Here is a 26,551-nt window from a genome sequence, read left to right as displayed (position 1 = left end):
CAGACCTGACTGCACCCAGCCACATCAGGTGCAATGAATAGGCAGAAGTCAGCGCTGTGTTTGCTTCTCCATGCATAAATGGATCATGGTTCCAGTTCCCTCAAATGCTCACAAAACATTACCTAATAACGAGTAAGTAGAATGACCTCCGGGATCAAGAGCCAAGACTGGGCAACAGTGTTTGCTGTTAACTTTAAATTTTTCAGTGGTCTTCAGATCTCTGAATTGATGCTATTTTTTCTGCTATGGAGAGCAAACAGAAACCAAAATGTCATGAACCCCATGAATGACTCCAGTTTTAATGATGATGTGTCCAATTTCTGACCAGCATTTAGCAATCCCAAAGGCTGCAGAGACTGTACAAGAAGGTAAGACTACTATTAAAAGCAAGATGTGCTGAGGCATAAGCAAGAAAGTCGTATATGGCAAATGGGAGTTGTTAATGCCTATGGAGCATTATTTGTTAGAGATTAGGACACAGGAAGCTTTGGGTAGCTTTTTCTTTAGCTTTTTCTACAAGTATTCGGAGGTGTTTGTAAACAGGGATCAGATTTGATTATCCTTTTGTTTTTACCAAAATGATAAAAAGAGCTTAATACAAACTGAATACCAAAGCACCCTAGTAGTAATTAAAAACATAAATTTGCCCATAAATTTATAACATTTGAAGGGTTGATGCATTATAAGGTTAATTTTCTGTAAAACAAAACAAAACAAGAGTGTTTTTGTATTTACCAGGGTGCTGTAGAGCATTTTTTGCAGCTACATGCTTAAGAATTTTACTGTCATAAAATAATTTTAAGAATTGTCATTAGTAAGCAAAAGGAGACAATTTTGTCTACAGCAAGATTTTGCTTAAGGAAAAATTAAAAAGTGTCTGTGACGTGCAGAAAGCAAACTCCACAATCAGTAAAGCAGGTGTGTTTATTCAGCGCTGGGCTGCACGGTGGGTAGTCCCACCAAAGTCGTGTGCACCCCAGCGTGACACGTGCCTTGGTTATAGGTGGTGAAGAGTTACATATGCATGAAGTTTCTCGAGCTGCCTATACATATGCATGACCTATCCCCACTTTGTATTAAAATTAATTCCAGGGAGTCATTTTCATAGATTCCTCCTATCCACGCTTGTGCAGTGTTTTCTGGTAGTGGTTGCTGGGGGTTGTGGAGATGAAGATTACCGAGTCTTCCTCCTCACTGCTGGTTGACTTCTCATCTCAGCATAGACTCATAAGCTTCTCAGCTTCTGCTTAAACTGCAGATTTGGTTTCAGTTTCCTGTTTTCTATCAGAGACTGTTTCTCGTGAGGAATCCCAGAGTTTTTTGCCTCAGTTTCTTTGCACAACAGGTAGCGGAAAGATATAATACACATCCCTTACCTGTCTTATTTACTAAAATTCTTTTGGCTTCCTTTCACATGCTCATTAGCCTATCTTATCTACTAAAATTCTTTCAGCCCTCTCTCAACTGAGATCCTCACCTGAGCCTATGTTACTGGCTGCAGAGTGTTTCTCACATTTTCAGCTTTGACAATTAAGACTGTTGTCAAAAATCAAAATACTAACTTTTTAAACAATGTAAGAAGAAAAAAAGTGACAACTTTTGTGAATTAGTACATAATTTCAGCAGGAAGAAAACCAGCTGTCTTATTGGTCTGGTATGAGCATGATAATCAGCTTCCTCAACGGCACTGCTATTTGTCCCAGAACAACAGCCTCCACGTGCTGCAATTGCTACCATTGAATCAAACCTGCCATTAATTAGACTTGAAAGAAGATGAAAAAATGAGAAGCATGTCCTCAAATTTCCCTTTCTGTCACTGCTGACATTACAGGGGTGGTTGTTCCTCTGCTGCAACAGCCTGACTTACGCAGGTTGGTCCTTACTTGGCTTACTGCCGATGGGCTGGCACAGTTCTTGTGGCAACGTGCCAGCATGTGAGCCGCCTGATTGACCAGGATCTCTCTGACCGTCTTCAGGGCTTGGCTTAGAACAGCTTTAAAAGCTACAAATACAGAAGAACAAGAGTATGTTAATAGCAGACACACTTAAAGTATCTACATTTTGCTAGTTTTTAAGTAGTTTTTAACGTAGTAAAACTCACCTCTGTGAGTACTTTTTCAGTCTTTCCTGTATCATTTTAGAGGATGCTTATTAATCTTCAAAAAAAATGCCTATACACTTTTGTGCATTACCTGTTTTTAGCTACCTTCCCTGGCATTATTTTTATGGCATGTGTATCTACATACATGATCTAGTTCTCTTTCCTATTTTGTAACAGAGTGGCAAATTGCTTGGGCTTGGAATAGCAAGTTACAAAACACGATTTCCCACTAGGCAATCACTTCATCTCCTACCTTTCTCTTCCTCCACCCCTAGAGAAAGCAAAAAGGAAACAAAATCCATCTGTTATAATTTTACCTGACTTAGCAAAGAAGTTGATAAGTGCGTCAGTCTCGCAAGGCTTGTAGACATCAGCTAACTGGGAGCTACAGTTTAAACTGATATTGTGTACGCCCAGTCTTCTTGTCCACTTATTGATGTGTAGAGCACACTGCAACACAGATGAGCCAATTACCATTCATTCTGAGTTTAAAACAAAAAGTCAATTCTCAAAGCTTCCACTGAGTGAGAGCCACTACTTAGTGCATAAAAGGCATATAACTACACCCAAGGACAGCCCAGCCTAGTAGTGCTGCTTCAGCATTAATGAACTAGAGGAACACCATACCTGTACATTTTGTGGAAGTAGATTAGACTTTTACATGCATTACAAAGATTATTAGCCTTAAAAGTATATAAATGTCAAAAGTATGCAAGTATATAAAAGTATATAAATATATGACTGATTGAAAGGCTTATTACTCTCTCATTTGCTACATACTGATGGTATCATCTGAAACAAGAGACCACTGACTGGAAATCTGTAAAGCATCCCTTGTAATTGTGTAATATTTGAATGCGCTATTAAGAAGAGTGCCCCAAAGGAACATAACTGAAAAGACACCATACCAGACATCAGAAGCTTGCTGACAAGTATCTGTTCATCATGTTGTCAGCAACAGCAACAGAAAAACTTAGTAATCTTGAAAAATGAAGTGGGTCTTCTGATACGGATAAATTGATTACGAAGTGACATGAAGTCCTTCTAACCCCACCCCTGTATCTCATCCCTTCCATTGACTTAGATATTAAAATTGGAGGGATAATTTGAAAATTTGCTTGTGACTCCAGTTGTGCTTCAATATAATGTTAGCATTTGGGAAAACCCTTTTCCAAGTATGGAAAGTAAAGGAACAGAGCTCAGGCTTTCCTGACTGCTGACATTTTGCTGGTACACACTTGTTTCCTACCACCACGATCAAAAAAGAATCTCATCTTGTCTACAGCTACAAACCCAAGTCTGCAGGGCAAACACCAACAGCAGGTGACTGCAGTCAGCCATGCATTGGATCTGCTGCATGTCTCTGTCACAGGGAAGCCAGGTAAACACAACATCTACATGGCACGCACTGTTCCTGTCACTGCTGCAGCACTGCTCCAGGAGGTGACGGCAGACATACCAAACTGGATGTTCCACTGTACTGTGTTTGTACAAGGATTAACTGCTAGACTATAAAGTGTATTTATAGGGGCAAGATAAAAGCTAAGTGGAGCAGAAATGAAAGTTCAGGTAATTCCATGGCTTAAGTTCAAGACCTTGCACGCTGTAACATTTTCTGCCATTAATAAAAGAAAAATGTCATAACAAAATACCTAGAACAGTAAATGGCAACCTCGCATTATCTGCTGTTGGTTGGGGCACATCTTTTGTTAGGCACAGGTGTATCACACGTGTTGGCATTTAGGCAGAGAAATGCCAGTTTTAAGTATTGCCTAATCTGCATTTCCAGGAATTATTACTGAAGGAATAAGAGTAAGAAGGGAAGAACAGATTTCTTTAGTTTTGGAACAGCCTGGCATTGCAAGGTAGCAATCTTTGGCTCGTTAATTAAAACCTTATTTTATTAGTGGTACTATGACACTAGAGTCTGTGCAAGCTGTACCGTCCTCCCCTCGGTGCTACGGCATAACATTTTTCTTTTTTTATTATTATGGCTGCAGAAGTTCTTACAATTTCAAGACATAGTATGTCATTAAGTTTTTTTTTTTTTTTTTTTTTTTACCTGAATTAAGGTGCTGCTGTCTTCATTCAGTTTGTCATCATGTTTGAACTCTACCGTCACTGCCTTGTCGCAGTCAACTGCTGCCATTTTTACATCTGTGGTGTTGTTCATGTAAATGGCACCAAAGAAGCCAGTAGCCCTAAAGCCTGTAGCCAGATTAAAACAAACAAACAATATTATTCTATTTAAAAACATATTGTTTTATTTAAAAAACACAAGTACAAGTGACATTATTTTGTGACTTCTTTTTTGGTCATTCAATTGTGCTTACTAAAATGGGAACCATTTCCCCTCAGGGTGTGCAGCCTCAGTCAACGGCCTCTGTGAGGACAAAGTGAAGCTGCTCTGATGGGCCATGAAGGGGTGCTGCAGCTCAGAGATGCCCCACAACCTTTTCCACTGTTCACTTGGCCGTTTTGTGTGTTTGTATTTCTCAAATATTTGCATTTGAGGCAAGAATATTGAAAAGTAGGAACATTAATTTAATTTGAAGTAATGAAAGAACATGTAAGTGTACAGCAACAACTTCCTCTTTTGTACAACTTATTTGCATTTCTGGATGCATGCATAGTGATCAGAAATCTTAATTGTATTGCAGATTTAAGTAGGTATATACAGTAGGGGCACACTCATTTTACCAGTCTATACTGTTCAAAAGGTACATAATGAAGTTAAAACAGGAAGCCTGATGTTACGCGTGTTCTGTAGAGCACTTCTAGCACTGTATTATTTATAGTCATATATTCTCATGTGCATTCATATTTATTTTCATTCCCAACGGGTACCGTTACCTGTACTTGTCCGAACCCTCATTATTGCATCTAAGCTGGTCTTTTTTTCTATGTCCTTCCTGAGGTCGGTGAGGAACTGGGGGCTATCAGAATCGCGCTGAAAGCACAAAGCACAAGGTGCAGTTCACCACGGGGTGGCAGCAAAACAGCAGAAATCCAACACTCCCCCAGCCCGCTGTGAACTCTGCCCCTGCCCTGCCTTAAAAGAAAAAGAGTAGCCTTGATCACTTAGCAAAAACTGGTTTTGCAGATCAGCTGATGACACGGAGAAAGCCCCCTATTCCTCATAAAGATTCCCATGAAATTTTAAACAAAGGAGTGTTGTTATGGCTTTTCTTTTGGGGAGGAGTGTCTTTATCATAAGCATTTTTAACTGTAAATGCAGGAGTAATTGACTACCCTGCTCAGATGTCACCATATGTAGGTAAGTGGGTTTAATTTTAGATATCAACCAGCTTATGTAGAAGTAAATTTATGGTCTCAGGATACCTCTTTGAGCCTGATCTGCTGTTTATACATTTTAATTTTACCCCATGGGGTTTATAAATAATTTTTCTAGAGTCACTCTACTGTTACACTGTCAAAGCATGCTTTGAAATAAAAACAACCAATCCCCAGGTGTTACTATCTGACAGGTAGGAAACTTGCACCACTTACCTGGAAATTGTTGTACTTGTACAATGTTCCTCCAGTGTACATTGTGACAAGACCCAGGGAGGCTATGTCCACGTACTGCTTCAGGAAAAGGAACAAATTCACGCAGCAGCCGTTAGCCACGCTATCCCTGGCTAAAGTCTTGTAATAATTTACTTGAGGCTGGAAGAGTGTCTGCACAGAATTCAAAAAATACAAATGTGATGACATTAGATACTGTTGGTAGCCAATCAATCCAAATACCCAAATGAAAAATAAAAATGAGACATGGATTTGATTGCAATTGTGTTGCCCCTGCTCACACATTCTATCACCACTTACATGCATTGAAAACTCAGTACGTTCTTGTAGAACTAAATCACACCTTGCAGGTAGCAAAGGCTCTGGGTGGGTGGAATTATTTGCAGCTGGTCGATTTCCTTTACTGATGGGTGTTGCTGCTCGGCCATACTTTAGCCTCAGAATTCTTGTAGGGCCAATACCTATATATTCATTCTCTATATCTAAATCGTCAGGGCACTGTATAATATGGGAATATTATATATTTAAACAACAATTCTTTGTAAAAGAAAAGAAGTGAAAAAGACCAAGGCTGTACTAGAGAAGTTCAGTGTAATAGCAGTCCCCTGTGAACTCCAAGTAGAAAATACCTTTTCTTTATCTGTATTGAGTAGTTTTTTGTCATCTCTGTTTCTCAGCTTCCCCGGTGTTTCCGCAGTTGGCAATGAAGAATGGAAGATAAACAAATTTCCAGCACATTCTGCAGCCTGTTGCAAAGACATCATATTGACAATTATTCTATTTCTCAGATAAACAAGCCTAATTTTCATTCATATGCTGTGGTGTCTCTGAGAACAGTGTAAACTTTCTGCAAAAGTTCTTCGGAGCCAAACCATTCAGTTAGTCCTTACTCTTGATAGAAGAGAAGTCCCAAAGCAAACTGGGAATTTTGTGTCAGTAAATAACTTAATCTAACATAGATCCTTTGGATCATGCACCGGTACAGTAATTCCTACATGGGACGCTAAATTACTCTTAAAAAGTAGTCTCTAAAGAATGCAAGATTGACTTACCACCATATGCATCAGGAATTACTGACACTGCTTTTGACAACGTGTCTAAAATGCATATACTCTCATTAGTGTCTGCAAACATCTCTGGAATCTGGTCCAACAAGCTATGAAAGAAGAAAGGTTCAGTGTCTCAACTGGTTAGTGTATTTGGGATAATCCCCAAAAATGTGACATACCAAGTCTTCATAGAGGAATTTCTTTTCCATGCAAGTTTATACTTAAAAATTTTGATTTCTTAGGATTCCAGCCGGAATAAAATTAAACATGAATTTTAGAATTCTATTGAAATGCATTATTTCAAAGCTGGTAACATAAAGGAACATGCATTAAATAAAAAATAGCTAAAAATAAAGGAGTTCAGGTATGGATAAAGACTTAACAATCTTTAGATCATACCTAGGCATGCATCACATATATGGGAGAAAATCCAGGAAAAACATGCAACATAGCAGAAAGCCGCAAGCCGCCCTCCCACTTCTGACGAAGCAGAGCTGAAGATGCTTGGCTCACAGCTGGTCTAAACAGGCTTTCAAATTCAGCATTGCGAGTTGCCGCTACATTTGCTTCCCCTCAGAGGTGGAAATACAAGACTTGATGCATCTGCTGACTTGTAAAGCATTTCAACAAATTCATGCATCCTCCAAAACCCCGTAACACAATTGACTAAAAGGGAAAAAGTCTACTCTAAGCGTTCAGCTCTTATTCAGATATGGAATTATTGTACTTGTTAACAACAGATCATGATTTCTGAAAGCTAACAAGGAAACCATCCAGCAAAGGAACAAAAACTTCTCCAACATCTGAGACCACCATCATCTGAGGCTGAGCTAAGTTGCTTTTTACTTTAAAGAAGTGGATGACCTTGTTATAAGTGACAAAACCAACTCGAATTGCTGAGGATTCTTCTTGCTCTTGTCTGTGAGAAAAACAAACAAGTGGTTATAATTTTGAAACTCTGGCCTTGCAATAAAAGCATTCATTTGAAATACAGGGCTGCTTTCATTATCTGTACTGGGAGCAACAAAGCAAACAACCAACCAGATGCCACTGCCCTAGTCTTTGCCTCAGGTCAAATTAAAACAACCGTATTAAATCAACCGTTGTAAATTTATTTTATAATATATATTAAAGTCAACCCTATCAACTGTGCATCCCATTCAAGCAGGCAAGAGTATCTAAGATAAAGAATAGACCCTGTCTTCAAAACATGGAAAAGAGGGAACAGGACAATCCTTTACAAGACACAATCAGAAAATCAGCTTTATTTAGAATACACTGTAATTCAGTGACACTAATGATCAATGCCTGGAGAGAACAGTTACTAGGCTTGAATAATGAATGTCTGGTGACTTTCAGAGTTCGGTGGCTCGATCTTCTGCTTTGGCAGGACTGCTTTTAAGCAGCAAAAGGTTTTGGATCCCTCAGCTGTGCATCATGCAGAAAATGTACTGTAGAAATTTCTCATTATTCCTAGTGTGTTCCCAGGCCAACTAAAGCTCACAAACCGCTGCCATGAGCTACACCTGCAAGAACACTGCAAGCAGCGAGCTCAGGAGCTGTTTTTCAGGAGGTAACTCCCCTAAGCACTAGTTACTGTGTCATTAGTAGCAGTATCATTAATAAGACTAATGAGACCAGGTTTGCAGCCCTAAATTTAGTAGAAGGCAACTGTATTCCAAAAATCAGTCTTAATTACTTCTAATATAGCACATACTCTTAGTTTTACAAGCTTCATCTAAAACCTTGAGCTTGGGAGGGAAACAATTTTTCATGTCTACGATCTTTAACATCCATGTCAGTGAAAAATGCTAATCTACCATTCCTGCTCTGTGGAAACAGCTGGATGAGAAAGGGGCTACCTTTAATTTAAAACAAACCAGTATTATGTATGAACACATTCCATAAAGAAGCATTTTAAACAATCTCTCCGAGATCCTCTAACTCAACTAGATGCATCCTTTCTGAATGCAAGTCTCTAATCATTCCTAGCAATCAGACACTACTATTTTCCAAGTAACATGATTAACAGGGAGCATTCAGGACAAGTTATTACTAACTTTAGGCACATATAGCATTCTTCTACTTCAAGAAGAAATAGTCACATCATCCTACTGGTTCCAACACTTTTATATAGCAGGTATTTGGACAATTTCATCAGACAATTACAGTGTGGCAGTCTGTACACTTTATACATTGTTTTAAAGATCATTTGTCAAACACAGCAGTTGATTTCCTGTGCAGCTAACGCACTTGGTTCTTTTTAACGTCTCAGAAGGAGATGCCTGAATCAAATGTACTCAAATGTTTTTAAGTTATATGGCTAAAAATCATACTGGTACAAATAGCCTGATTCTCTGAGGTCAGAGAATCAGAGAATTTACAGAATTTCTGTAAACACATTTCTCTGTATTTCTCTAAATAGAGAATCAGTGTTCTGGTTTAGAACATCTAAATTTGAAAGTGTCTGCCCTAAAACTTCTAGCAAGCAAATAACGTGTTTTCTGCTATGCTGCAAATCTGCAGAAGCATAAGGCCCTTTTAACACGAAGTCTCTAGACACCTAACTTAGTTCATTATTTGCTAGCTTTAACTTCTCACTTCTCAGCCATTCTCACAGGCTTACCTGCCACAAGCCGCTACACCAGTGGCCTTTTTGTTACACATTGCTCTATTAACCAGAAGTCTTTCCTCTTAAAGAATTTGGGCTCCCGGAAATCTGAGCACAGGGTGAATTCCCAGCATGATGTTTTCACCTCATGTGATAACAGCAGAATATTTTTGCAGGTGTCTTTTTTCAGCAACAGAAAATGAACACACAGTGAAGTTCATGTCTTGGCACCAAAATGAAAGCTTCACCACAAATGCTGGTGGAGTGAGTGCCTGATTATTTTTAATTCATATTGTTTAAAGGCAACAGACAACTCTGAAGCAACCCACAGGCCTGCCCTTTATTTATTTATTTATCTTGCTTTTTTCAGTGGACATGAAAACTTTGTCCATGCAAACAGGGTATTTAGCAGTAGATATCTGCAGAGTGCTTGTGAGGAAAAGAGTATGCTATTTCTTGTGATGTAGATACACTTGCTTTCATTTTTCCTTTACTTTCTCTATTCAAGACTAGGTGTTCCTAAACTGCCAATTGTTTTTTGCTACTATGCTTGCAGCCTTTTATTATCTTCAGAGTCATGACCAATCCTGATAGAAAGCTCTGAGATATGTTCAGGACAATATCAAACACTCGTGTCTCCAGTGTAATCTTCAATGACAAAGTGCTCAAGGGATGGTCTTACATGGGCATCTAACAAACTAACTCCCCACCCTGAACTGGAATTTCTTTCATGCACAGAGATCCAACAAGCACATAGGATAAAAAGATTTTTAACATATCCCAGATTATCTCAAGGATCTTGTCTCCCACTCTTCCTCACTTTGCTCCGTTTCTTAAGCCTGTTCTCGTCTACAAACACTGTTATTTGGAATGTGTTTTCTTTCTGTATGCTCTTTGATCCTTTTGTATGCCTCAACTAAGTAACACCTTGTCTACTTCATTTTTTCATTCTCACTTCCACTGCTTTCATTTAACTGTTGGCATTATTTAAATGTTAATGAAAACTGCCCATAACATATCATACTAAAAACTACACAAAACCACACTAAAGTAATATACTATGATTAATACAGATCAGTATTAATAGTGCTACTACACGTTTAATGCTGACATCGCAAACATGCCATATTTAACAGAATGTCAGTTGCCTTCAAGATTTGCTCCCCTCTCAGATACATACCAGGGCAGAAAAATCTCACAACAAAGCAAGCTAAGAGTTCTGCTGATTAACAGAAAAGAGCTAAAGATACGACCCACCAACACTGGCTTTAGAGAGACTTTACTCTCTTGAGATTCTGGTTTGTGGTATTTCTCTGCTTAATCTAATGAGAAAAGCGGTACTACAGTAAACAGAACTACAGAAAGTAAAGTCAAAACCACAAGCTGGGACTTAGCTGATAACACCACTAGAGTTCAGTACAGGAAAAGAAAAGAAAGGATGCTGCATGTTCAATCAGTGCAACATGTTTCTTCTGTTCATATAATAAACCCAGATATCAAACTGAGTTTTTCAAAAACTGCCAGCAATTTTAAAATTACCATTTAGTCACTATCACCTCAAAATGCCTGTACTGGAAATTCTGTCATTTTTTGCACTTCCTTGGTTTTATCTCTCAACATGCATAGCTTCTTGAAAACTGTAGTATGGTACATTGAGCAAAATACACTTATGTTTCTTTACCTTGGAAGCTTATCTAGCAGAGTCTTCCTGTTCCTCACTGAAGAGTTCAACTAGGCCACTGTTTATATTTCTGTATGATACATCAATCACAAAGATATCAGCTGGTGGATTTGGAGGCTTGTTATCCTATGGAAAAAATATTAACAGGGAAAATTAGACAGTGTCATGTTAATGTTGACTGCACAGCTTCTTAGCCACAGTCGTACATAAGAGACATGTAAGTAGCATACACATTGTGATATACACTACTGACCAAGCTTCTGTGACTATCAAGATGATGATTGTTTATTTTTGTTTATAAAAAAAGCAATGTAATGCTTACAGATGTACCCAGGAAGATCATATAGAGTGCACATAGCAACAGAAATCATGATGGGCCCAGCCATACACCTAAGTTCAGTTTTTCTAATTCTGATTAAGATGAGTCGTGGTCGTTACCTGGTGTCAAATTCAGGACAACTTTTCCATTATAGTTATTTACGCTATTTCACTGCCTTCATATAAAGGCTTCTGACCACTTACCAAATTATACTCATAACAAAGAAACCACAGAAAACTCCATCTAAGAAAAAATCATCTAATCCTTGAATTATGACTTATCCATAGTCATATCCTCAGAACACATAAAATTAAACATTATACCCTTGATCTCACTTCATTTGAATCATGTAAATCAAGATCAACTCGTCAACTAAAACCAGACAGTATTGTTCTGTTTTCTGTATTTGTATACTAGTTTCAAAAGACATATCAAACATTACTTTCTGAACTCTCGTAGCACATTGCTATTTATAAAGAATTCCTGCATAATTTCTGACAAATATATGGCAGAAATGAGAACTAGTGCTCTTGCCACATCCGCTTAGCAGGAGCACAATAATGCAGAACAGCTGTTATTTGTTAACATTTTTTGTAGCTGTTCATCCTTGTCATTTGATAAACACAAAAGGAAATGGCTTTTCAGTTCTGGTCTTAAACTGATTTATAAAAGAACTAAACTTTTCTAACTTGGAGCAAAATGAGAAAATTTTTATAAAATAATGTTAACTTCTCTAAAATTCAGTGACTTAACGTTTCCAGTGTGTGTGTTGATTTTATCAGAGATTTATTTTCTGTAACATTCTGCTGTGTCTGTGGAAGAGGTCTTTGCAACATGGAGACAAACCATGCTAGATGGCTTATCACAGAAGCTCCCTCATTCAAACTGTATGGCAAATTCACTGCACTGAAAGCAACACTGTGATGATGAACACAGGGTTACACATTAGAGAAAAAGAACTGTGAAAATGGCATGGAGCTGTTCAGTATACACATTTTCAAAAGCTTAGCTGCAGAAAGCAGCAAAGCTACACTGAGGATCCCACACTATTTCTATAATGCCCCACTACAGCCACTGAGTTCTCTCCTGTCCTGAGGTTTAATGCAGATGTCAATGGAATCTCTAAAGGCAGTCTCTGGGATTTCACTGGACTTTGTGAGAGACCAGAATTAAACAACCTGTTCATTTCTTTGTACACCAGCAATAATCTGATGGTCTGAGGAAGTTACTTGTACATACTTCAAGGCTTTGTTGGATTGAACTGCCTTTCATAATTTTATCATACCCACATTCCACTGATGGAAAGAAAATTTCACCTTCTTTCAGAAACGACCAAAAAATATGTCCATGCTGTGGGCAGATGAGGTCACGCTAGGAATTTTGAAAAATTTTGTAAAGTTTGAAAAGCTTAAATAATTTGTGCTTTGGGCAGTACAAAATACATTTATCTAATGAAATCAACTACAAATACTTCCAGTGGCTTGAGTAGACTTTGGAACAAGTTCTTAACTAATTTAGTATTAGGACAGAGAACCCATTCCATTATAACTTACTGGTCAGAACACTAAAACTACTCATGCCAAGAAAAGATTCAGATTCCCATGCTAAGGTTTGAAAAGCTGAGAAGGCAATTCAGGTGCATGTCTGTCTGCAAAATTAGTAAGTCATGCAGCTAAAAAACAAAACTGCATCACAGAATTTGAACTATAACCTCTGAACATCCTCTACATCTTTCCAAGGACCAAACCAGCACCTCAGTTGAAGATTTGTGATCCATGACTTTGAGAAACTTTTGATTACTGTTAGTTGCTAGTCTCCAACACGAAAGAGCAAAACATTATTGTAAGCTTAAATCATCCACATCTGAGAATTTCCTAAAATGTTCTTGGACTCTGATATTCAGCTTATAAATGCATTTACTCCAACATAGGTATTTAAAGGATTTTGTTTGTGTTGACATAAAATCATAAATTATTTTGTGCATTGGAAATACTCAGCAATAATCCAAAGTAGCAACGTATTCATATGATCCCACAGATAGCTCAGGTCTTTCATAATGGTCTACCCGTCAGACAATGTGGTCCAGATGTTGAAAGAAGAACAGCGGGACTAAAAACCAATACAAGAGCAGGAAAAAAAATGTTTACAGTGTGGAGAGGAAAAACCCAACAACTCCTTTCAAAAGTTACCATGTGGTAACACAGGCTCCTCTTTATTGATCAAGGAGGTGTGTAAACACATCACCAGGTTATAATATTTTTTTCTTCACGCTGATTTAAGAAAACAAACAAAGCTCACAACATTCTAGTAATGCAAGCTCATCTTGTATTTGGAGAATACAGCATATCCCCCCATGAATGTCAATTTTCTCCTATCTCTACCCTGTTAAGCCTGAGTAGGTAAAACTGACCCAGGTTATTTCCACAGGCAGGGGTCTGCAATCCTCAGGCTACAGATTAAATGATGGCTATTTTGTTAGAAAGATACCATCTACTCAAAGCTTAATTCACATCACTGGAGTTAAAAACAGAACTTTTCCTAAAGCCTGTGCTACTTTGTGCAACATTACCACTTCACTGGAAATAGCTCTGCAACGTTCACAAACCTGGCCTACTGTACAGCAAGCTGCCTTCAGTCCATAGCTTGTCTAATGGCTAGTCACACTGGGAAGAGTCACCTCTGGATTTTAGCTCTTTTTTCCTCAATCTGTACACATTTAGAATGTTATTTTTCACATTTCTGTCTGTTCAAAGCAGGGTATGCAGAATATCTACCTAGTTTTTGGGGCATTTTAAGGTCTCATTAATGTTTTTAAGTGTTTTCCAATGTGGATAAAAGACACTACTAATACATGTACAAAGCATGATTGAAAATGATACTGCAACTGAAATGTCTTAAAATGTTCATAACACATTCAAATTTCTCTTTATGAGAGTTTAAATTGCTAACAAACTAGGAAATTTACTATCTGCTATGCTTGCACAAACATCAGAGCCTCAGGCAGAAAAGAAGTTGGAATGAGCCTGTCAAGGTTCACGTTTCAGAGTTGAAAAGATTACTGTATTAGGGAAAGCACTATACCACTGTGATCCAGCTGAGGAAATCCAACTTGATACAAATGTCTAGAAAGGCTACTTCTGGCAAAGATCTGGGATTTAGCCAAGAGCACAAGAACAGTTATGAGTCACATGCAGCACACTTGAACAAATATGGCATGGTATCTTCTGTGAAAACCAACACTTGTCACAGGAAGATTAATAGGCTATTTAACCACTGTATCCACAGTCGTGGCCAGGACTAGTCTAACATGGTTCTAAATAATTCGTTGCTGAACATTTAGATTTCTTGAAGAAATTAATTTCTCTACAAAAAAGTTGCTTTTGGTTAGTAATACAAGCAACTTTATATCCTATGCTGACGTAATATTTTAAAATAAACTTTTGACCATAACAGACTGGACTTGGAATTCATGGTTTAGCATTATTTTTTCTTACATTTATTTTTAAAAATCGAACTGAAGAGGAAGTGTTTTAAGTATTTTTACCAAGTAGTATTTTGTGTTGTTGTTTTAATTTGTGAAATAGCCCTTGCTACTGCATCTCACTATACTATTTTCAAGTCATCTAGTCAGGAAAATCACTTCAGGGATACAGTTCCTTTTTAGTTTTATGGAATTTGTATGGATCACAGATCAGAGAAATATCACTTACCATCATTTATGCAATTGCAAAATCCACACTGATACCTTCTTCCATCTTCAATAAACTGCATGAAGGGACACATGTAAGCTTTGCACCTGTTACATCAGATTGGTCCAGTCTCACCATGGTTTGCAACATAAAGAGGTGTCTAAATGAAGGGGTACATGAAGTTATAAAAAGCACTGCAAACTTGAAACCAAATAAAGTGAGCTAGAAAGCTGCTGCTCAGCCTTAACACTTGTTAGATTTCAGCTGACCAAGAAATTGTTGTTCAGCATTTATTCAAATTCTACAGCTGGTTCAACCTCATAGGTCCCCTAAAGAACTTAATTTTCAAGGTCGCAAGCTCCCTATTTTGGTATTTATCAGAAAGCAATAAAGGATCCATACAAAGAGCCTACAAAACTTTGAAAGCATTGGAAGTTCAGGGCTCTAGGCTGACTTTCTCCAGCAAAGGATTTTTATACCTCAAAAGGGAGAAATCTGCTGGGGTCAGGTATTTCGCCTTCTCTATCAGATTGAGCTTTTCTCAAATAAATTTGTTGATACTCACTGATTGCATGCAGCTAGCTATTGCAAACAGGTAGTTACTAAGAAAGCTTCTAATATTTTCAATTAAATGCCCTTCCCCCTAATGCTGCTGTGTTACATGCTATACTAAGGTTTAATGCTGCCAGGGTCACCAGCTAGAGTAGAAGATTTAGAAGTACTAATATTTACTGAAGGAAAGAACATACAGTAAACAAATACAGTATCTCAAACACTTGTCAGCTTAATTACACTGACCATGCTTGCTTATAGCCTCTGCCAAAAACCACAGCTAATGGAAGACATTTTCCAGATGCCTCTTGCAGTAATAACTGTGCAGCAATTGAAAGATTCCTGTAATTGTAATTTATGTTAGAAAAGTCATACTTGAAACCACTGCACAAATGGAAGTTTGTTCAATTATTTGTGAAACTCTATGGAGCATAAACAAACGTGGTTTTTCTTTTTTCTTTTTTTTTTTTTTTCTTACTCCCTTCAACCCTAACTAAAATCTCTGACTGTAAGAGTAAGAAAATAAATCCAGAGTTGGGCCCCATGATAGATCTCTACAAGAGGAAGAATGCTGACAACCCTCGAATGCTAGAACTTTTCCACTAGCATATTCACTTATTTAAAATTATTGTCTCTTATGGAATGGACATATTTAATCTATTATACACTTTTATCTTTTATTGGAGCATAAGAGTCTTTGAATACCTAGAGAATCATACATGTTCTTCTAGCATTCACTGCTTACATGTATTTTATTGTTTGTTTATATTTTACAGACACAATTGTTTTACTTATTTATTTCTCCAAATGATTTGATGCTTTTTGCCAAGAACTTACTACATAGTACATACGGGTAGATTTTACTACATGGGTTTTAAGTGATCCCTCCTGCTCCACTAAGATAATACATTGCTTCATGTTCTTTCTTCTACGAAAACTGAGTTTAACACAAATTGACACATAATGTCAGTTGGCAAACTATCAGGGTCATTTTTCAGACATGAGAGCCTTGGCTATAAAACCTGCTCACTAGCCACAATAACTTAAGTTTTAGAACTTCTGGGTTTTGTTCATTACTTGGCAATTTTCTGATTATCATTCTGCTGTATTAATTTAATGAGGCCTGGATCTGGCTTGCCATTAATAATACAGTATCTGAACAGGTAGGGAAAAAAGACGCCCTTACACAACACCCCATGCATTTATACACATTTTTTTAGTGATTTTAAGCCCTCTTCTAATACACTTACTGTTATTCAAGAGCAGAGAAAAATTACTCTCAAATGATCATATTTTGAAATACCTTATTAAAATTAAGATCTTTACCTATAAAGCATGAATAAGAAAAATCATAAAAATAAATGCCATAAAGTTCAGAGCCTAGGTAGCAACATCCTTCTACATACTTAATAAATTACCTTTTTAATGACAGCAGAAACAAAATATTATTTTTTTTCCTTGTCTTTCCATTTCTGGAGTGGAAATATTTATCTTTCATCTCCCTTTAGCTTCATTAAAAAATTTACTTATTACAAAGTTTTTTTGTAATGTGGTTTTAGAGCCCTAATAGCCTACGGGTTACTAAGATCTGTACGTATGTTTAACTTTCTGCATCAAATGTTCTTCTTGAAGTCAACGAGACTATGTGCAGTGCATGAAGTTAAAATACGCTGTCAAGTTTTACAAAAACAGTATTCCAATCTTATGTAGAGAAATAAAAGATAAAATACCAATAAAATCATACTGCAGAGGCTGGCTATTTTTAGTTTCCAAAAAACTTGCAAAAACTATAAAACCAAACAAAACAAAACCCCAAATCAATGGAATTAAGCCTAACTAAGAAATGCATGCAATAGACTAAAGGATTTTGTCTAACAGAAAAATCTTGAAAAAAATACCTGTTTTTTTGATTTCTTAACGTGAAATGTTCATTTACCTTTCAGTATTTTCTTAAAGTAATTTAAACCACTACATCACTAATGAACATATCTAATGTTCATTACATGAACATTACATGTAATTTATCATTTTACATGATAATTTCTGAATAAAGACTCAGACTGAAATCATCCAGACCCACTTCTTCACAACACAATTGTTACACAAATTCATTTCTGTTTGGGTGTGTAAACTGCTATTACATTTCTAACTGTCAACTTCCATTGGAGTCAAAAAACTTTTTTTTTCTTTTTAATACCTAAATCTTATAGGAATTTACAAAGATAAATGATGTACAAGCATTTAAAAAGAAAAAAAAAAAAAAAAAAAAAAAACAATAAACAAACAAGTCTACACTAATGAATACATAAAACAAAAACTGTTGCCATCCACAGCCCAAAAGAAATGGTGCTAAATGGGAAAGCCCTGCTTTCTAGGCTCCACAGCCTGTACTTCACTCTCTGTAGATGTCACTGTACACCAGAAGATAAAGGGATCTGTTTACGGTCCCATGGAACTCACTGGCAAACTTTCACAGAAGGAGGGGATTAAGATAAAATCAAAAAACCTCAGATTCCTTTTTTTTTTTTTTTTTTTTTTAAACCAGTGCAATATTCCTTTTTCTTTTGCTTCTCCAGCTATAAACTACCAGCATTTTCCTTCTCTCCTCCTCTAATTTTCTACAAATAATAAATGAATCAATTTAGGTATCTATCATAACTATTTGAACATTTGCTGTATTTGTGTGTTTTGTTCTTGCACCTCTCCTACTCCTTTATCTCCTCAAAATCCTTTCTCCAATTTACCTGTTTGGATCACCTGACTGAGCACAGAGACAGTCCTCACAAAACTGGACATGTAAGCATTGACTGTCAGCTTTCCAGCACTATCAAATTATAAATATTTATCAAAACCGATGACTAAAACTACTACTCAGTAGGATAAATCTGACCTCGTAAATAGATTCCTTTTATGTAAGCTGGAGGACTGGAGAAGCAGAAAGAATCAGCTGCACTGGGAGGCAGAACAGTATGGTTTTCTGTTAAAGGGGATTGGGCAGAAGAGATGGAAAACGCTGTGGAAGACCTGCATAAACTTTCCCTTCTCTGAAGCCTCAGGGCCCCACTACAGTGCAAGCCCTGAAAGCTGATCTGATAAACTATAACTTATCTCACTATTAGTCCAAATATAGCTGGGATAGCAAGAGTTATTTTGGAAATATTTCAGCCAGAACATCTCTCTGGAGTCAGCGCTGTATCAGAGAGCAAAAGATAGGCATTGGTGGCACTGCTCCAAGATGAAATACATCCATAAAAATTTCCAGAGGGACTATAACCTGTGCTTTAAAGTCTCAGAGAGCTGAATTACTATTGCTTGCTATAAAAGTGAAGACCTGACCTACTCCTGAGGGTTCCCTGTGATGCCTGCAGAGTATCACTCTTTTCATATTGCAGGATCAGGGCCACAGCTGGAAATTATAAGTGTAGGAACAAGGACTGCGATGAAGCTCAAGTTCATCATGGCACATCTCTGGAAAAGCATTCTAAAGAGAAAATCAGAAGAGAGTCTCTGGAGAATAAAAAAGGTATATGCAAACAGTGACGAGAACTAACTATTTATCATGCAACAAACTGAAAAATAGACACCATCTGTTTTCATTGCCAGACTCACATACTGGGCTACAAGAAAACCTTTCATAGCTGTGCTGCAAGTCAAATCTCCACATGCAGTGTACAAAATGCCTTTGCCTCATAGCCAGTGTGGACTCCTAGCCCCCCACAACATTCACCCTATTAGTACCTGATGAATCTGCATTAGGAACAATATTTTTGCCTAGATTTTGACTCCATGATCATTTGAATACGTTTAACACCCCAGCACTAAAATGACAGGAGTGTGTATTGAAATGAGACCCACACAACTTGCAAATCTGGCTACATCCAAGGGGAACGCGAAAACTCGTACCAGGAGTGCAATTTTCAGTTACATCAGTACCTCTATCACAATCCCTTCCTCCTCTTCCCCACCAGATGAGGAATTTGCGAGCTGTTTTGGCATATACTTTTGAAGAACTTCACTGGTTTACAGAGATAGCTGCTCTATGCAATGTTACACCGTATGCTATACATGACAAATTGCCTGTTCAACTGCAAATTATCTCAGTACTAATGATTTTGAAAGCACATCCCATGAAAGAACCATATTTAGTATCTGAGATTTCAGGAGACTAGTTAATTGATGTGTTTAGATGAGGGCTATTTGTTTCTAAAGGAAGATTATCTCACGGGTTTGGAAAGCTGCACAGATACATATCTCTTGATGACTTATAATATGATAGTTCCTTAAACTTACATTCTACAGTACTCTAGCATATAAAACATTTTATACTTCACTACAGCAACCATTAAACACACTGTGTTTGCACAACTGATTACCTGAAATAAAGACACAACTGCCAGTTACTCAATTCAGACAATTCATCCCACAGACAAGCTGTGTGGGGCAACAAAATCCAGAAAGTGTTTCTAGAGCTATTTACATTGACATTCATGTAAGTCTGATTATTAAAATATTTATACAAGCATTTTAAGAGAGGCTACACAATGTAACTTTTTAATGATCGGGGGAGATGATTGTTGTCCAAGGTTAGTACCGCTGCCCCATGCAAATCTGCAAATCTTGAGCTTCATTTGTACAGTAGAAAGATAAAGTCCACAGGATAATCAGAAAATTTTGAAACGTAGCGCTTTTTTTTTTTTTTGGGGGGGGGGGGGGGACGGGGACAACAACAACAACAAAAAAGAACCCTAGGTCATGAACCAAACTGCCTGTGTTTTCTAGGACTGTTGAAGCATTTTGTTCTCTTTTATTATACCATCACAGATTGCTTTTGAGAATGATTAACCAGTCAACAAACAATCCCCGGGTTTTGAGTTGCTTTACTGGTTCACATTAAAATGTCATGAAAGCATTTCCCTTTGTGATGTTCCTACTGTCTTTTATCAGAAGCCATTCCCTCTGAAGTCAGAAGCAACTTTGCTGATTCTTGATTTCTGGATGTTGAACACTATGAGCCTCCTCAGCTGATATGACTTGAGCCAGTCTGTACTGCATCCTCTAAAAAGGTCACGGCAGGTTCACGTATATTCTGTAATAACGCTTTTTCATCTATTTTATTTGTTTGCATAATGCAGCATGGCCGAAGCGTCAACCCTGTGATGCAATCTCTCTTAGCTCTAACCCAATTTTTATAGATCTCAGTGAAATGCAAGGAGTATGTTCAAACCTTCTTGTTCAAAAATCCTTCGCACCCAGGCCAAACATTCACCTGCATACATGGTAGCAGGAAAAATACTGGGGCATGCATGGTAGGTGAGCTTCAAGGTGGCACTGCACAGGGATAAGAACCAGCATGTACCAAAATCAACAGAAAGCTAATCAATGATATCAGTGCATCATAGGTCAGACTGTCCACAAAATATATATTCAGTCAGCATTCCCTTCTTAAGGGGAATGCTGCAACTTACTGAATAGAGCTAGCAGCATGAAGAGTGCAAATGCAGGCTGCTCTAATCAAAAGTAGAAGGATTTGAAGAAGTTTGGGGATGGGGGAAATACATGAAATACTGATAAAATTTTGACACAAAGAAAGCCCAGAAGTAGGTAGCTTACTTCTTTAGAACTTCCATATCCTACTGGTGGCAGAAGAAGGGAAAAAAAAATTTAATATCCAGGATTAATAGAGACACAATTGCTTCTGGTCATGATGCCAGGTTGGGAATACCAACTGTTAACAAGGCAGCTCTCTCCAGCACTTCTCAGCTTTGAAGTGGTGACTGTTATTTGGATGTACGGACATGCTGCATCTCAAGTGAAGGTCAGCAGCCAGGATTAACTGATGATATAAGCAGGAGCATGAAATTGGATAATCAAGAAACTGTGCTGAACAACAGACTTTCAAAATGTTAACACTTTAAAGAATCAGATCTCAAGCAGGACATCTCTCAGTCGAGAGAGATACACCTATACTCAGCAGCAAAAGTGCAAGCTGGTGCTGCAAGCTGGTGCAGAGCCACGCACACAAGGTGAGAACAACTGAAGAAGGAGACAAAGCTACCCTAGGGCAGCTCAGCCCCCTCTTAGGGCTGCTGAGGGTGACACGCACATGTTAAGTCACGTTAGAGGATACTGGTTCATGCCTGGACTAATCCACAGCTCCATTTCCCACACATCAGTATCACAGATGGTCCAGCACTGCAGTCCTTGTCTGAGATTTTTTGGCATTGTCACATTACTTGTAAAACCATAGAAAAATAGACAAGTTTAAGGTACCTTTTCTACAGAAATGTTAAGTTACAAGAGGAGGTAGTCTAGCTTTATTGATAACAGAAGTTTCACAATAAAATCGGGAGTTTGATTTTCCATAAGAAGGCATTCTGATTTAAGATGTCTGGCTTGACATTCACTCAGCAGAAAATGAAATAAAAGATAGCGACATAGTTTACAGAAGCAAATGAAATTAGCAACGCATTTTATTTTTATTTTTTGCAAATCACTGCAGGAAAGCCCTGAAGTATCTTCAAAACAGCAGACAGACTTTGGGCTCTAAATACTATTACTACTGACTTCTTGACAGGTCTAGTCTCTGCATGTTTTGTATGGTCACATCAGTGTTAGTTGACACACATAAAAATTTTCAGGATTGCTAAATACACAATAAATCCAACACCAGTTTAAAATACAGGCACAACCTATTACCTGCAAACATAATGGATAAACTGGCAGATCAAATCTGTTTTAGAGTAGCCAGCGACCACTTTTCACAAACACAGCTGTGACTGTTTCTAACACACTCTAGAATATCCTCAGGATAGCCGGTCAGGCAACTCACCAAACAGGGCTCAGGGAACACGCAGCTCTAGGTTTAGGGAGCAAATATTTAAGTTAGTAAATAAATCTAAGTATAGTGTTGTGTTGTAATCTCTTAAGCAACAATTCTGGATGAATTTCTGCCACAGGAGAGCATTGCCAGTGTTATTCAAACCTTTGCAGAAAGAACAAAACCAAAACCTTCATGGATTTCAGGATCATTGTGGCTACTGTCAGCTTCAGTGGCCAAACAGATGGGGTTCTTCTGTTATTTTGTACAGACGCGCACACACACACAGAGGTAGGTAGACAATGTATACATATAATTTTTGTCAGCATTTGAGAGAAAAGTATCTTACTGATTTCAGATTTACAGCATGAAAGGCCTGTTGAATGGAGGGTTTCTTTCCTTCTCAAAAACCTGGAGCTGTTCCTTTTTTTTGTTAGAAGGTATTGCTGTGACTTTTTAAGCCAAGCTTACATGTGTTTTAATTCAAGGTGTATTAAATAGTTCTGCTTAACATTGTTCAAGAAGGCAAGCAGGTAAGTAGTAAACATGCCTCTAGGCCTAGTTAATTTACTTCCATTGAAATCGGAAAGAAGTAAGAATACCTGAAGTGTCATGCTACAATCACAAGCCAACTCTAACTGGTCACTTGCCTCTGTTAGAGGAATACTTAGAAAGAATAAGGAGAATTGTTATTATGTGAACAAAAAGCAGCACAGGATATCTTAATCTCTGAAGCAAGGATATTTGGGGTGAGTTTAATATCCTTTTTAAGTCCTTTCCATGACACAGAAGCTTAGCTTTGAAGGTCAGTAGCAAAACTAGCTGTTATTTTAAAAGTATAACATCAGGTAGGAGTGTTTATATTCTGAGTCTCCCTTCCATGAATACTTTCACTGCTATGATAGCTGGATGCTTCAGGCAGACTCCAGGATCTCCCAACAGTAAGAGTGTTTGTATGCAGCTACACTCCTCTCTTTTATTTGAAGATTAAGCTGCTGCTGAATATCACAAGTAAGGGGCTGTGCAAAGAGCTAGGAGCTAAGCAGTCCTGGGAAGGACAAAAACCTGTACTATTGCTCCTCTACTCTAGGGCTGAGGACATCATCTCTGCATCTATTTAGCAAGCACAGATTACCTGATTCTGTCAAACACTAAATAGAAAAGCAGCCCCTCCATCACATTTATTACCTGTGCTACAAGAAGAGAAGGATCCCTTCTCACAGAGTAAAGGGACATATGTAGAAGGCTTAGTCTCCCCTGTTTTCCTACAGGACAGCATTAGAGCCTGCTATGATTAAGCCCTAGATATAGCCTCATGCTGCTGACCTTCACTTGAGATGCAGCATGTCCACACATCCAAATAACACTTTGATACTAAGAATATATCTAAACATTAAAATAATACAAATAAATAAGATCAAACAACATCAGCTTCTTATTCAGTTTAATAAAAACTTTTTTTCCCTTTGAAATTACATACATTACATTGCTCTATTCACAATATGATTCTGCACTACTGGACAGATAAATAAAATATGCATAAACTGAACATGCAAGAATAGCTTCAGTATAAAAAAAATAAAGCTTTTCATCCTGAACTAACTAAATAGCAGGGTGTGCTGACCCTGTGAAGTTTCCAAGGTAACTGAGTAACATCCCTGCAGCCTTAATGTTAGAGCTCGCAGCCTTACAATGTTTAATTTGCTGCTGTTGCTATGGTCAACTTTGGCCAGTGCATAAATGGAGACAAACACCATTTCAGGAGAGCAACATGCAGCCTGTAGAGGAAAATGCACCCACAGAATGTCAAGTGGCATTCGAAGAGCTATTCTGAGTTACAGATGTATCTAGCAATAGCCAATGTAATTTTTTTTTTTAATGAGTGTAATTTTTGTTGGTGAAACAAATAAGTGGCTATGATTATTATTTTTTAATTCCCTCTTTCCCCTTGATATTTACTGGTGCTTAGTCAGGTTCTTCTTCAGCCACGACCATCCTGGAGAATAGATGGTTTCCAACTTATCAGAAACTAATTACATCATCGTAACCTAAATCTTTAGAAATGCACTTTTCCCAGTCTAACCTTTCAAGACTGCGCAAATTAATCAGAGATTCTGATTAAAATATGAATAAGGTATATACGAATGTCAATTTTCCAAGTCACTGTCCCCATCTCTTTCAGAATTAAGTTCTTACTGTAACAACAGTGATGCATGGAGCAACACACTATGGAAGTATGAAGAGTATTTTAAAGTGTACACTGAAAACAAAAATGGGAAAAAATAAATAAGGAAATTTACTTGAATTAGGAAAAGCTGTGCTGTCAAAACCTTTGCTAACTTTGGCTCTACATTCTTGTTACACCATGTAGTGACAGCCCAATAGGCTAACAAAAACTTTCTCCTAGAAGATGAAGCCTTGGGAAGCAATCCAATTCCACATGCTTTACTACCAAATGCAGACTAGCGCTGGGCATACTCCATAAAGAAAGCCTTATCTAATACAGGATTTATGCATCTCTAAATTAGGCACTGCAAAACCTAGCTCGCAGGCACTGGCCTCCTGAGTGATATAAAGCTGTCGAGGTAAGGCACCTGGAAATGCATACAAGTTCTGGGCTCTCTATACCATGCATGGGGCAGTCAGGCACCCCAGAGAGCTATACAAAAAACCACAACATTAACCTGGAGCTAGTCAGTAGGAGGAAGGAGGAAAAAAAAAAAAAAAAAAAAGCACTGTAAGAGCAACACGGCTCAACAACTCATTTCTAGATTCCAGGTGGACTCAGGACCACAAGACCAGAGTTTCACATTTCCTTCTCAAATGAAGGTGTTAACAGGTGTGCTTTGGAACACGTTTTAACATCTGAAATAGTAACGTTTAGGCTCACATTTAACAGAGCAGATAGACAGTGATGAGTTCAGGATACAAGCTAATGCTACCTGGACAGTTTCTACATGGACTGACTGTTCCAAATAGCTCAACAATGGATTGGTTGTAAAAACACTAAGGCAGTCTTAAGAACATGGTGGAATGTCCTGTAGCATGGCCCTGTGTCTAAGATAACTGGCCTAGTTGGAATCTACAAGGCAGTACTGGTGCATGTGCTTTCTTTCTGGTCCACTGACTTCCATCTCTGGAAGTTTAAACAGAGGCAATGAACTCTGCTGTACAGAATGCTCAATAGCTCCCCATTCCTGGAGGGTGAAGAAGCATTTCAACATAGACTGCGTCCTAACTATTAAGTTACATCACACACTCACCGCATTTTAGAAGAACATGACAACAGGCACAGATTACTTTGAAAGTATGCCCAAAACACATTGACAAAACTCAGACACTGATGGATCTTTGACAATTCAGAAAACTGCACAGCACAGCACACAATGCAATATGCCCTAGTTACTATTCAGAGATAACGTTTTGCTATCTCTTCACTGGTCAACAGCTGCTCTTTCTGCCATGGAGTACTCATTTGAGAGGAGGAAGGCTTTGTTACCCACAATGGAGAAGAAAAGTTCAGTATTGTCTACAAACACACGACAATTTTGAATAATTTCAATATAAAGAGTCATATACAGTTTACACAAAGGAAAAAGGTCATGAAACATCCGATAAGCCCTGACATTTCATTTCCACTAGAGGTGAATATGAAGTGGAATCTCAGTTATGTCAAGTCCCATATGAGGATTACAAATTTACAAGCCAACACTGAAAACGATATTTCAAAAGAGACAGCAGAGCAAAACAAATGCCCAGCTCTTTCAGAGCCTTTCCTTCAGATTTTTTTTTTTTTACTATCATCTTTTGCTATTTAAAAAGATATTTCCAGTAGTAAGGATAATTTACTGCCTAATCATGGGATTCTTACCTAAAAAGACTCACAGTGCAAAATTGCTGAACTGCTTAAAACTAATTGCTTACGTGAGCTTCAGCGCTCAAAAGTAAAGAAGGTACCAATATAAAAAGAAACTTTACAAAGAACTTCTGGGCGATCCTAGAGCTACAGACCAGCAAGTCTTACTTCCACAGAAAGCAAATTAGTAGATATTACAGTGGAGGAGAACATAGAAAGACATGCCAATAAACAGGACGTACAGAGGAAGATTTGATGTGGCTCTTGCAGAGGGATGTCATGACATGATCTATTGAGTTCCGCCAAGAGTCAGCCAGCATGCAGGCAAGCATGACCTAGTTGACATAA

At 37.9% G+C, this 26,551-nt stretch overlaps 1 pseudogene; it reads right to left on the bottom strand.

Annotated features, from left to right (window-relative positions):
- Positions 1-928: 928 nt before the first annotated feature.
- The window catches only part of LOC116488607, a 45,031-nt pseudogene continuing 19,408 nt past the window's right edge, over positions 929-26,551 (bottom strand).

Source organism: Aythya fuligula, chromosome 4 (assembly GCF_009819795.1).
Source record: "Aythya fuligula isolate bAytFul2 chromosome 4, bAytFul2.pri, whole genome shotgun sequence".
NCBI lineage: Eukaryota > Metazoa > Chordata > Aves > Anseriformes > Anatidae > Aythya > Aythya fuligula.
This window is presented reverse-complemented; position numbering and strand designations above follow the sequence as displayed.